The 14,543-nt window shown below is 38.3% G+C and overlaps 1 protein-coding gene across 1 annotated transcript in view; it reads left to right on the forward strand.

Annotated features, from left to right (window-relative positions):
* Positions 1-14,543, forward strand: part of LOC103603343 (histone deacetylase 9-like) — a 110,900-nt gene that overhangs the window by 9,365 nt on the left and 86,992 nt on the right. The gene's annotated exons all lie outside the window — the stretch shown is intronic.

Consider the following 14,543-nt stretch of genomic DNA (forward strand, 5'->3'; position numbering starts at 1 on the left):
ACGGATCGCAACCCTCAGTGTTGCCCCCGTACCGGACCGGGGACCGGCGACGGGATCGCAAGCCTCGGCATTGCTCCCGCGCCTCGCTCAGCCAGTGAGCGGGAGCCGGTCTGTACGTGGGATCCGAACCCTCGGACGGGAGCGCTGCCGCGCTTCCCAAGCAGCGCACTATCCAGTGCGCCACCGGGCCGGCCCTTACACTGACTTTTTAAGTCAGTTTGGGCTTCTGTTTCTTTTTCAGTATGTAGCACTTAAAAACATGGGGAGAGACAGCAAACAAGGAAAGAAAGCCTCCTACCTTCCTTAACAATTTTTCGAACCACAGTTCATATCCCTCACGTAAACATGCACATACCCACACGACCAATCTTGCCTCCTTTCTTTACCATTTTATACTCCCTGTATCACACCCTTCATTTCCAGTTAAAGTTGGCAGAGAGGATGTTGTTGTATACTAATATTCTTCAAATCTAATCCAAATTTTAGGTAAAATGTGGGCCAGAAGTCACGGGGTAGATATGTAAGATGTTATTTTGAAGTGTTCTCAAGCAATACTTTGGGAATTAGAATTTAAATCAAAAAGATGATTTTCTACTCAAAACCGGTGTGATTGGCTATGCTATCAGTGACCGTGGAGGACACCGTGGTCCTGAGGTTGAAAGCACAGCCTGGTTGTCCTGCAGACGAAGTCGTAATTCTGGCGTGGGCCCTCAGAATGACCACAGAGTGTCACTCAGCTTCTTGAATATTGTTTTCTTGACTGGAAATGGAACATTAATTCTATCCTGCTGGTATTGTTGGTATTGATGGTAGAACAATAGGACCTGCTGGCTGTCACTGAGTTTGAACCCTGTGCTGGGCATTATGCTCAGTTCTTCTCTGCATTATCTCATTTTTATGGTTCAATGAGATACTATACATAAAGCACCCTTTTAAAATGTTTTGTATTAGTATTATATTTTTGGATTTCCTTATTACCTTGAAATCATTAAAGAAGATTTAGCAGTCATTTAAATTTCTAATGTTTAGAAAAAGTGACAGAAAAATTGAGTGACTTGATCAAGTCACAGAGCAGAAGAGTAAGAAAACCACAACCTGTTCTCATATTTGTTAATTTCCACCTTCATATGCTTTCTACTAGGTTCAGTGGATTATTAAAAATATCCCCCAAAATGAGTAGAGTTTTTAATTACTATAGAAACTTATTTCAAATTATGAAAATATAGAAAATAAAAGAAAATTTTGCCAAGAATGTTTTTTATTTCAATAAAATTTTGCAAGTCAAGAAAGTAAACAGTGCTTTCTACTATATTATCAGTTTTCACACCATGTTCCCTACTTTTCCAACTGCATTCTGTGCAAGAACCAGTCAGGGACTTACTCTTTGCTCAAAATTCCCACATAACACAGTCCAGTAGCAGCCAAGGTGAGCCAAGACCTGCATGGCACCAGGACTCAGTCTAAAGGCCCAGGGGAAGGGAAGTGCACACAGCCCAGCAGCCACTGAGGCAAGCTGAGACCAGAGCCTTGTGGCACTGGGGTCCACTCTAAGGCCCCAGGGGGGAGGGAAATGCATACAGCCCAGCAGCCACTGAGGTGAGCCAAGACCCTGTGGCACGGGGGTCCAGTCTAAGGCCCTGGGTGGAAAGGGAAGTACACATAGCCCAGCAGGCACCAAGGTGAGCTGAGACCTGCATAGCACCAGGGGCTCAGTCTACAGCCACGGAAAGCTAGAACAGGAGCCAAGGTGGTGTAATATAGATACCACCACAACTTCTGTCACCACAAGGACAGTTCACCACCACAGTAGCAGCCAGGGCCACTCTGCAGGCAACCTGCCACTCATTTGACTACATTGATATAAGAAGAGTCACCAGTAGAGCCTGCAAATAGAGGAGGAAGTCTTTATCCTCATAGCCAACCCCAGAGTAACAGAAGAAGCAAGTCCTCTATCAGATGACCAAACATCGATGAAAAAATACTAGAACTACAAACAAATAAGAAGATATGACACCACCAAAGGAATACACTAATGCCCAAATTCTAGACCCCATAGAACAGGGAATCCTTGAAATGTCTGAAAAAGAATTCCAAGAAATGATCTTAAGAAAGCTTGAAGAAATAAAAGAAGACTCAATTAGAGAACACAAGAAAACAAGAAAAAATATCCAGAACATGAAGAAGGAAATTTACAAAGAGATTAATACCTTAAGAAAGAATGTAGCAGAATTCCTAGAAGTGAAAGATTCACTTACTGTAATAAAAAACCCAACAGAGAGCTTAAGCAGCAGGCTAGAGAAAGCAGAAGAAAGAATTTCAGATCTCGAAGATGGTCTTTTTGAAATAACACAGGCAGACAAAAAAAGGAAAAAAGAATTTAAAATAATGAGGAAAATCTAAGACAGATAGCTGGCAACCTCAAGTGCTCTAACATCTGAATTGTGAGTATTCCAGAAGGGGAGGAGAAAGGAGAAGGTATTGAAAACCTATTCAAGGAAACAATCAAGAAAACTTCCCGGGCATAGGGTGATATGCAGACCTTCAGATCCAGGAAGCTCAAAGGTCCCCAAACAGATTCAATCCAAAAAGATCCTTTCCAAGACACGTTATAGTCAACTTTGCAAAGCTCAAAGACAAAGAGAGAATTCTAAAAACAGCAAGAGAAAAGCATCAAGTCACCTATATGGGAACCCCCATCAGAATAATAGCAGACTTCTCAACTGAAACCCTACAGGTTTCCAGAAGAAAGTGGAATGATACATTCAAAACACGGGAAGAAAAAAATTGCAAGCCAAGAATTCTTTCCCCAGGAAGGCTTTCCTTCAGAAATGAGGGAGAAATAGTGTATTTCCCAGACAAACAAAAATTGTGGAAGTTCACCACCACATGACCAGCCCTGAAAGAAATTCTCAAGGGAGTCTTTCATCTGGAATCTGAATAATGAATGTCACTACCATGGATACACAAGAAAGAGCAAAACCTGCTGTTAAAACAAAATGCCACTGAAAAAGACCAAGAAGCTAAATCATGCCACCTCAAATATCCAACTAGTATTGAAGAAGAGAAATAAAAGGGAAAGTAAGGATCAAAAGATATTTAAAACATCTAAACAAAAAACAATCAAATGACAGGAATTAAACAATATCTGTTAATAACCACCCTAAATGTGAATGTATTAAATCCCCCATTCAAAAGGCACAGATTGAATGATTGGATTAAAAAGCTAGACCCAAGTATATGCCATCTTCAAGAGACCCATCTCACATATAGAGACACACACAGACTAAAAGTGAAGGGATGGAAAAAGATATACCATGCAAATGGAAACCAAAAACAAGCAGGAGTAGCTATTCTTATATCTAATAAAATAGACTTTAAGCCAAAAAAACATAAGAAGAGACAAACAATGCCAGTATATAACGATAAAAGGATCTATCTAGCTAGAAGATCTAACAATCATAAATATATATGCACCCAATACTGGAGCACCCAAATATATAAAGCAAACACTCTTAGACCTAAAGAAAGAAATAGGCCCTAATACATTAAGAGTGGGTGACTGGAGCACCCCTCTCCCAGTATGGGACAGATCTTCCAGGCAACAAATCAACAAAGAGACACAGGACTTAAATTACATGTTAGACCAACTGGACCTGGCAGGTATGTACAGAACATTTCATCCAAGAGCTAAAGAAGATATTTTCTTCTCATAAGCTCATGGAACATTCTCCAGGATAGACCACATATTAGGTCACAAATCTAGCCTCAGGAAATTTTTAAAAATTGAAATCATTCCAAGTATCTTATCATACCACAATGGACTAAAATTTGAAATTAATAATAAGTGAAACTCTGGAAAATATACAAAGACATGGAAACTAAATAATAGGCTCCTGAATGACCTATGGGTCCAAGAAGAAATTGAACAGGGAATCAAAAAATTTATAGAAACTAATGAAAATAAAGATACATCATACCAAAACCTGTAGGGTACTGCAAAAGCTGTACTAAGAGGCAGATTTATTACAACAAATGCCTACATCAAAAAACAGAAACACGTCAAATAAATGACCTAACACTATGCCTCAAAGAACTTGAAAATCAACAACAATCCAAAGCTAGATGTAGTAGATGGAAAGAAATAATTAAGATTAGAGCAGAACTAAGTGAAATAGAGACCCAAAAAAACAAAAGATCAACAAAACAAAAAGTTGTTTTTTTGAGAAGGTAAATAGAATAGACAAACCATTAGCTAGGTTAACCAAAAAAAAAAAAAAAAGGAGAAGACCCAAATAACACAGATCAGAAATGAAAAGGGAGACATTACAACTGATACCACAGAAATACAAAGAATCATTAGAGACTACTATAAACAACTGTATGACAACAAATATGAAAATCTGGAAGGTATGGATAAGTTTATAGAGACATAAAAACTACCAAGACTGAACCAAAAAGAGATAGAAAACCTGAACAGACCAATAACAAGCAAAGAGATTGAAGTAGTAATTAGCAATCTTCCAACAAAGAAATCCCAGGCATGGATGACTTTACAACTGAATTCTATCAAACTTTTAAAGAGGAATTAATACCAATTCTCCTCAAACTATTCCAAACAATTGAAACAGAGGCTACTCTCCCAAACTCATTCTATGAGGCCAACATAACTCTGATACCAAAACCAGATAAAGGCACAGCAAAAAAAAAAAAAAAAAATTACATTTTTTTTGTTTTTTTTTTTATGAACACAGATGCAAAAATCCTCAACAAAATATTAGCAATCAGAATACAGCAACACATTAAAAATAATTATGAACCTTGATCAAGTGGGATTCATCCCAGGGATGCCAGGATGGTTCAACATACAAAAGTCAATAAATGTGATGCATCACATCAATAAACTCCAGGACAAAGACAATATAATTATCTCAATTGATGCTGAAAAAGCATTTGACAAAATTCAACATCCATTCATGATAAAGACTCTCAATAAATTAGGTATAGAAGAAAAATATCTCAACACAATAAAAGCCATTTATGACAAGCCCCCAGCAGTATCATTCTGAATGGGGAAAAACTTAGGGCCTTTCCCTTAAGAACAGGAACAAAATAAGCAGGCCCATTCTCACCACTTCTATTTAACATAGTACTGGAAGTACTAGCCATGCAAGATAAAGAAATAAAGGGAATCCAGATTGGAAAAGACCAAGTCAAACTTTTGCTATTTGCAGATGATGTGATATTATATATACAAAAACTGAAAGACTCTATCAAAAAACTTCTAAACCTGGTTAATAACTTCAGTACATTGCAGGATACAAAATAAATGCCCCCAAATCAGTTGCATTTATATACCCAAATAATGAACTAACAGAAAGAGAAATAAAGAAAATAAGCCAATTTACAATTGTCATGAAAAAAACACCAAAAAACCTAGGGGTCAATTTAGCCAAGGAGGTGAAAAACCTCTACAATGAGAACTGCAAACCACTTCTGAAAGAAATTAAAGAAGACACAAAAAGATGGAAGATATTCCATGCTCTTGTATTGGAAGAATTAACATTGTGAAAATGTCTATACTATTCAAAGTGATCTACAGATTCAATGCAATCTCCATCAAAATACCAATGACATTCTTCACAGAAATGGAAAAAACAATCCTACCCTTCATAAAGAACAACAAAAAACCCTGAATAGCCAAAGCAATCCTGAGGAAAAAAAAAAAAGACAGAGGCATAACACTACCTGACTTCAAATTATACTACAAAGCTTTTGTAACTAAAACTGCATGGTACTGGTATAAAAATAGACATTCAGACCAGTGGAGTAGAATTGAGAACCCAGAAATCACCCCTTAGGCTTACAGCCATCTGATATTGGACAAAGGCAACAAAAATCTATATTGGGGAAAAGACTGCCTCTTCAACAAGTGGTGCTGGGAAAAGTGGATATCCATATGCAGAAGAATGAAACTAGGTATGCACCTCTCACCTTACACTAAAATCAACCCAAAATGGATTAAAGGCTTAAGTATATGACCTGAAACTGTAACATTAGTAAGGGAACATATAAGTCAAATACTTCAGCAACTAGGTCAGGGCACAGACTTTATGAACGTGAACCCAAAAGCACAAGCAATAAAAGAAAAAAATAAATGGGAGTATATCAAACTAAAAATCTTCTGCACAGCAAAGGAAACAATCAACAGAGTGAAATGACAATCTACAGAGTGGGAGAAAATTTTTGCTAACTATGCATCTGATAAGGGATTAATATCCATAATGTACAAGGAACTCAAGCAATTATACAGCAAAAAAACAAATAACCCAATTAAAAAATGGGCAAAGGAGCTGAATAGATATTTTTCAAAGAAAGACATACAAATGGCCAACAGGTACATGAAAAAGTACTCAACATCTCTAGTCATCAGGGAAATGCAAATTAAAACTACATTGAGATACAACCTCACCCCAGTTAGTCTGGCTATAATCAAAAAGATGGTGAATAACAAACGCTGGTGAGGGTGTAGAGAGAAGGGAACACTCCTACACTGTTGGTGGGACTGTAAATTAGCACAGCAATTATGGAAAACATTATGGAGGTTTCTCAAACAACTACAGATAGATTTCCCATACAATCTAGCAATCCCACCTCTGGGTATATACCCAGAGGAATGGAAATCATCACGTCGAAGGGATATCTGCACTCTCATGTTCATTGCAGGTCTGTTTACAATAGCCAAGACATGGAACCAACCTAAATGTCCATTGATGGATGATTTGATAAGGAAACTGTGGTATATATACACCATGGAATACAACTCTGTCATAAAAAAGAATGAAATACTCCCATTTGCAACAACATGGATGAGCCTGGAGAAATTTATGTTGAGTGAAATAAGCAAAGCACAGAGGGATAAATACCACATGTACACACTTATATGTGGGAGCAATGAGAGAAAGAAGGAAGGAAAGAAAGACCACAGTAACGTGTTGGACTTGCAGAGGGAGAGAACATTCCTTGGGCTACAAAGAGATGGGGGGGGAATGGGGGAGGGAGAGGAAGGTTGGGGATGATTGGGTGGGGGTCATAGGGTACAAATGCAATTTGTGGAAATGGGTATGCTGACAGTATGAATATGGCCCTCACATCATGGGAATGAGGGGTGACAATTAGCTTTGTATCTCATGAACATTCATAACCAATTTAAAAAAGTGAAATTCAGGAAAGCAAATCAAGGGTGGCAGGGGACAAATATGAATTGCAGCAGGAAAGATTGAAATCAGCTTTCCCAGTAGTCACCGAGAAATTCTAAAAAGCTTGATAGCAATGGCTGTGGACTTCTCTTAAAAACAGGGTGGGGCTTCTGGTCAAGATGGAGGAATAGACAGTCCTCAGCATCACTCTCTCCCACAAATCTACCAATTTACAACTATAAAAATGCAACATCAGCCAAGCTGGGCCTGCTAGAGCTCAGGGGAACAGGAGGAGAGACCTACAGAGTGCATGAAAGTGGGAGAAGTCATGATGAGAGAAAGAAAAATCCACTCTGACCATTTTGTGCTGTGGCTGCTTTAAGGCTGGAGCTGCTGAGTGCATGAAGCAGGAGCCAGAGAAAGCCACAGCTGTGCCCTTTGGATGGAGTTGCTTGGAGGCGGCAGGGGAGAAGAGGGACTTGGTGCCCCACAGCCCATGAAGACCACTAATAGTGTTCCCATGGACCCACACAGAAATGAGGAGCCATGGGGCCGGCCCGGTGGCGCACTGCTACAGTGCACCACTTGGGAGCGCGGTGGCGCTCTGGCCGAGCGTTCGGATCCCACATACAGACCGGTTCCCGCTCACTGGCTGAGCGAGGTGTGGGCGCAACACCGAGGGTTGCAATCCCGTTGCCGGTCCCGGTCCAGTACGGGCGCGACACCGAGGGTTGCGATCCATTGCCGGACACGAAAAAAGCCAAAAAAAAAAAAAAAGAAGTAAGCAATGGACAAAAAATTAGTTCCAGACCAGGGACACTGCCAGCGCCTCAGGGCCTGCCCAAGGACTGGAGGCATGGAGCCGGGAACCGGACTCCCCTCCCACAACCAGGCACACCGCCAGCACCAATGAGCATGCTAAAAACATCACCTTTATGTGGGTGGCCCACCACAGTAACCACAGCTGCCGCAAAAGTGGCTAGATGCCATGACCACCATGCAAATGGTCTGCCAGCCACTGGAGTGCATTGACACAAGGAGAGTCACCAGCAGAGACCAAAGAAAAGGAGAGGATGTCTCTCTCCACAAAGCCCATTCCAGAGTGACAGAAGAAGCATCTGTTCTATGATAATATTGGGGGATCTGATCACACCTCTCAGCATTAGACAGATCATCTAAGCAACAAATCAACAGAGTAACCATTACTCTTTCAGAAGGAGAGAAGAAATGTAGGCTTATCAGAGGAGGGAGGCCTATCTCACTCCCTGAGAGGGGGAAAGGGAGAGATTGGACAAGGGGCATAAAGAATAAGTACGATTTGTAACAATACATGTGCTAGTAATATTGATTTGATCAACATATATCAACATTGAACACTAAAAATATGTATAATCAATTATGATTCAATAAAAATTAAAAAAAAATTCCTGCATAGCAGTCTGTCTCTGTGTTACATTCTCAAGAAAGTATATGGCTTCCTGCAAAGACAAGGGTTAGTGGATTTGCCAAACATTTATAAGTTTATGCAAAATATTTATCTTATGTATTTAACAGCTAACATAAAGGAGCAACACAGCTAATTAAGAAGGAAAAAATGTCAGCATATAAAAAAACCCAAATTTTAGATTTGAGAATGATTTTAATTCCAAATGACACTTAAATAAATCTAAGTGAATAAGTGCTCCATGTTTCACTATTACCCTGTTTTTATTTTCTTCCTCCATTGCCTGTTTTCTTAAACCATATGACAACTCAGATATAAAATTGTAGAACAATATTTTCCATCTGCAATGTTTAGTTACTTATGTCATGAAACAATCCTTAGGCTAGGATGACTACTGCTTAACTTTGAGGAGTAAAATTACCATAACTGTACCATAACTGGGGCCAGATCAACATGGCTTATAAAAAGAAAATACATAAACAGAACTTGCCCCAAAGGAGGATGCCAGCTGCAACTGTATGTTAAAATGTGTACTGTATTTTATTAATACTAAGATGCACATTTTCATACTTTGACATATATGAAATTGGAATGCCTCTCTCATTTGATGGATTTCATTGTTAGATTGGGCATTTAAAAAAAATTTTCATAGTGGTATATAAAATAACAATTATTTTGTGTCACAATTGATGGCAACTTAGATTCAATGAAATATATTTTATTTTTTGAGATATTTTAAAAATCCCAGCCAAAGGCCATACTAAAATTACAGCTTAGATTCCGATTTTATATTTCCTTTCCAGACTTCCTATGATTGAATAGAATCCTGACAAAGCAAAAATTAAAATAACAAGACAAGCAGAAAAATCTTATCAGGGAGAAATTATAAACAGTGGATTCTCTTACTGTGAATTTGCTCTTAGCTCAGACAAAAATTGTTCTTTGTTGGCCTGAAATTTCCATGGCCATAGGCTCTGACCCTTTATTATGATGATCACTATAAGTAAAATAATTGGTTTCTGATTCATTTTACAAATCTAATCAATACAAAAAGGAATCAGTCAAGTGACTTTTAAGTCATGTCATGGGTCCGTGCTGGAAGTGTAAACATATGGGCCACAGTTGTGTGACTAAGTATCATCTACTAGCATGCGTGTGGCTGATGAAGTCATCAAGGAAATTATGAGGAATGAATGAATGTGTAACTTCCACCCACAGGAAGTTCTCTTCACGCTACTTTCATGAGCTGAAGAGTCACTATGAACTATTGCTGTGGTTTCCAGAGTAGCAGGTATCAGCATCACCCAGAGGGCTTGTTAGGCATGCCCAGAATTTCTGAGTTAGTAGGTCAGCAAGTTCCCGGGTGATGGTGATGCTCCTGATCTAAGGACCACACTTTGAGAACCACTGGGCTACTGAAACAAAGAATTAATATGGAATTTGGAGTTGGTCGATCTGCCATTTGGGTCTAATTGTCTACCAAGTAACTCACTTTTGTGTTTTTATGTTTTAGTCTCTCAAACAGAAATAAGACAAATGATGTCTGTTTTGGCAAATATGGGGAAATTATGAGAACCAAGTAAGATAACTGACTTAAAAATGTTCTGCAAAATGTGATACTGTACATATGATAAGGTATCAATGATATCATACACATTAAAGTTAGGGATATTATTGTTTTTATACACATAAGCTGCAGCCAGAGTTCATGTGTCAAAATACTTTTACAATGTTATATGAAAATTAACACTAACATATTAAAATGTTTAACATATTTAAATATTTGGAAATATTTAAAATATTTTAGTTATTCTTTTTTGTTTTTTTTAATCGGGAGATGGCTTGAGTTCCACATTATCTCTTCCTTTCCCTAGTTCCTTTCCAAGAGAACCTCCAGGCTTATCCCATGTGACGGTAGGGTTCACGTCCACAGTTAAGTCACCAGGAATTGCAGCAATTCTCATACCACCAGCTCTTCTGATTCCTGGGAGTGATAGATATTTAGCCTCCTCTGTGTAATACCTCCTCCAGGAAGTTTAAGACCAAGAATCACATCCATGGACTTCCCTCTCTCTCTTGCCCAAGTAATCTAATTATTATTCTGTAGAGTACCGTTAACTCTGCCTTGGTAAAAAGAGCTCTGTAGAAAGGAAATTTCTCTTGATCTCAGAATTTGATACATTTTCAATCAAATAGTATGAAAAGTGATGCAAAGAGATGCATAATTTTCTAAACTGTCTTTAAAATGCAAGACTTATTTTAAAGAAGTTTCCTTTTTCCATTTCCCATTTTCACCTTATCTCCAGATCTTAGTTCCAGCTTGTTCCATAAGAAATTGCATGGATCTAACCAGATTATAAGTTCTTATTTCTTTCTTGCTATCACCTCTTTGGATTTCTATTGTGCAGAATTATTTTTCCATCTAAATAAGTTACCTGTGTAAAATACACGCTTATTTTGATGAAGGAAGTGAATCAGAAAAGGCTAGGGTAATGAACATGAAATTTGTAAATCTCTATTTTGATCACTGCATTTTTTTTGTAATGTTCAATCTTTTTTCAGGAATGGTATGTTTGGTCATATATAACATGGTAAAATTTGTCTGTAAAGTGGAGAAACTATCTATTTTGGAAATTATTTTACCAAACCATTGACCATCTATCTGTGGCTGATCACCACTCTACTTGATGTTCTTTCCCTGAAACAAGAATTGCAATGTGCACTTGTGGCCATGTGTGACCTCTGTCCACTCTCCACCCCACCTTATCCTCCTCTGTCCTCCCTTTGTTTACCATGCTCTAGCCCAGCAAGTCTCTCCATCTCTCCAACAGACCAGACTCATGTCAGGGTCTTGGCACTGGAATATCCTTCTGTCTCAAAACTTCTCCTTCAGTGCTACCTGGCTACCTTCTCAGCCCAGATAACACCTTCTCAGGTCATCTTTCCTGACCAGTGCACCCACCCACCTGTACCTCTCTACTGCACACCCCCCACCCCATCATCCTCCATCCCTTTCCCTAATCTCTTTGCTAAAACTATGCTATTTGAGGCTACTGTGTGTTGTTAACTACCATGTATCCACAAGGCTAAAACATCACCTAACCCATTGTCCAAATTCCAAAGATGGGTAGTGACTCTCATTTATTGAATGATTATTCTCTTTAAAAAATAAAATGGCCTAATTTAAAATGTATTTAAGTTTTATAATTTTAATCTATTTTTTTCTTTTACTTGAAAAGTTTGGTGCATGGGTATATATTTGAGATAGTTTCATAATAAGCATCCATGTTATACCATGTTTGTTACTCTGAAGTGGAAAAAAAAGAAGGAAAAAGAAATAATAATTAGTCTACCAAGGAGTCAAGCAGTATTAGTCATTGGTTTAAAAAGCAGGCTCCGCAGTGTAACTTTGTAGGACCAATGCTTGGCTCTCCCAGTTTTCTAATTGTGTGATCTTGGGCAATGTGCTTTATTTACCTTTTAGTGGGCCTTAATTTTCTTATATGCAAATGGGACTGTCTATTCCATAGGTTTGTGAAGATTAAATAAGAGGATCATTGAAAATGTCTCAACCTAAAGACTGACATTTAGCAAGCACTCAACAGATATTAGCCAATATTAGATGGTCTTAACATTTTCATGTGCCTCAAAAGTGCTCAGGATTATAACAAGTTCAATGCATGCATGACATACTGCTCTTGTACATTGGAGTTGACTGCTCTAGATCTGTATCTTGATATAGCATATATCTATCTGACTTTTAAATGCTTCAAACTAACTTACAGATTAAAACTGTAATAATGAGCAACTGTTAACAAAAGCCTACAATACCTGAGTCGTAGAGTTCGGGAGATCACATCTGCTGATGGAATGATTCTCCCAGACCTCTACATAACAGGGCGTCCATTTAGCTAGCCAAACACATAGAGATAGTACAGGCTAATGCTGTTCGGGACACACAACAAACTTCTTTCATTAGTAATCATTTCCATAAACATCTCAAAGATTTTCTTATATAGAAAAAAAGACTTTATGTCACTGAAGATAAAAGCAAAGAACAGAACTGAGGAAACATTTCTGTTGCTGATTGAGATTATACCACATCTACTGTTATTGATTACCTTTTCAAAAGCAGATTCTCTGAACTAGAAAGTAAAGTTTGCTAGAGTATAACATAATAAATATTTATTTTTGTGCCATAATGTAGAAATTTATCTTTGATAGTACCAGGATAAAAATTTTAAACGAAGATAGAAAATAGAAAAATAAAAGAATAGATAGGTGGAGCTAGTGATAAAAAGACAAAGGTAAGCCCAGAAAAACCAGACAATCATGTCGTTAGTGTACTCAGGATTGAATTTACTTGGCCAATGCTTGCTTAACTCTAACAGTGTAGGAAATTTTGGCGAGTCTCTCAGATCTAGGTTTCATAGCACATATTTGTGCACTATATAAAATCCAGCCGTCTCATTTAGAATCGTTTATCTCAGTTTCAGAATGAGTTGCCAGCTCTGTTCATTTATTTGCAGTTTTCTGGATCTACAATAGACAGTTTTCTCAGATGTTATTTTTAGTCAAAGATTTCTCCCCACAACACTGTCCTTATGCGCAATATTTCCTTCCTGTTTTATGGTAATCATTGAAATAAGGCACACATAAGAGTCCCTAAAATCACTTTATTGCCCAAGTAGCCAGCAGAGGGAATCATTTAGTAAATGGAGCTAATTTCAGTAACTGGCAGGCACATGAAAGGCCTAAGGAAAACAGGAGTGTCAAGCTACTTGGGATGGCTCCAGGAAGGTCTTCTACTTTAAGAGCTGCATTTTATTAAGGGTGGTGATGGTTATTGGAACTTTTCCTGTTGTTTTACTCAGTGGTCTCCAGGGGACTATTTAACAATAGGGTGCAAAATGAGATCAGCAATTAGGAAAAGACACCACTGCAGGCACTTTAAGAGTAAATCATTGAGCACCAGACTTAACAGCTAGTAAGTATCAGGCCAAAGTCATAGCCCAAGGATGTTGGTGAGTTTAGCTTCTTATTCTTTCCAGTGTGCCTGGGCACTAGCTCCTTGTGTGACTGCCTCCAGAGGTGCTGTTCAGGAACTCAGCAAGAGGAAAGTCTATTGCAATCAACTCTTTCTCCCAATAGAATAAGTCACGAAAGTTTTAGAAGTTTTATCACCTTGAAGCCGAAAACTCCTTCACTAGCCACATTTCTCTCTCTAGAGACAGCCCTAGAGCCACCTTCCACAAAGGACAGAGACCCATGTCTCTAAGTGAGTAGATCCGTTCCTTCTGGGGGTGGGTAGAGCACTTCCAGCTCATCTATTTGATGACTCCCATGTAGGTAAAGAAAAAACTTGGAAGAGCAGAATAAGTAACTTTTTACTTGTAACCAAAGTCACAATTTCCACCTCCAAGTCTCCTAGCTCTGATTACTCCCTTTACTCCCATGTAACAAGAAAAGAATGGAAGGGAATAAGGGGAAATAGTGAGCTGTAGGATGGACTATCAGAAGAAACAGTAACTAGAAAGTAGGAGACCTGTGTTCTAGTTCTCCTTCAGATACTAAGTATCTGTTTAAATAATTGATGTCTCCAGTCCTCATCTGTAAAGTGAAGTATGTGCACCAACTATTACAATGGTTTAGAATTCTCTATCTAGAATAACGAGAGCTACAAGTATTTAATAACTGCTTAAAATCTACCGTAAGCACATTACATTTACTATTTAATCTTTATAACAACACTATAAAATAAGCACTGTTACTATAATCCCCATTTTGCAGATGAGAAAATTAAAGCATAAAAAAGATAAGGAATGGCCAAATTTGTGAAAGAGCTAGAGCCAGGATTCATAGGTGGTTTGGCTTCGGAGTTGTGGAATGTATTTTCTATCCGT

Source organism: Galeopterus variegatus, unplaced genomic scaffold (assembly GCF_000696425.1).
Source record: "Galeopterus variegatus unplaced genomic scaffold, G_variegatus-3.0.2 Scaffold4562, whole genome shotgun sequence".
Lineage (NCBI taxonomy): Eukaryota > Metazoa > Chordata > Mammalia > Dermoptera > Cynocephalidae > Galeopterus > Galeopterus variegatus.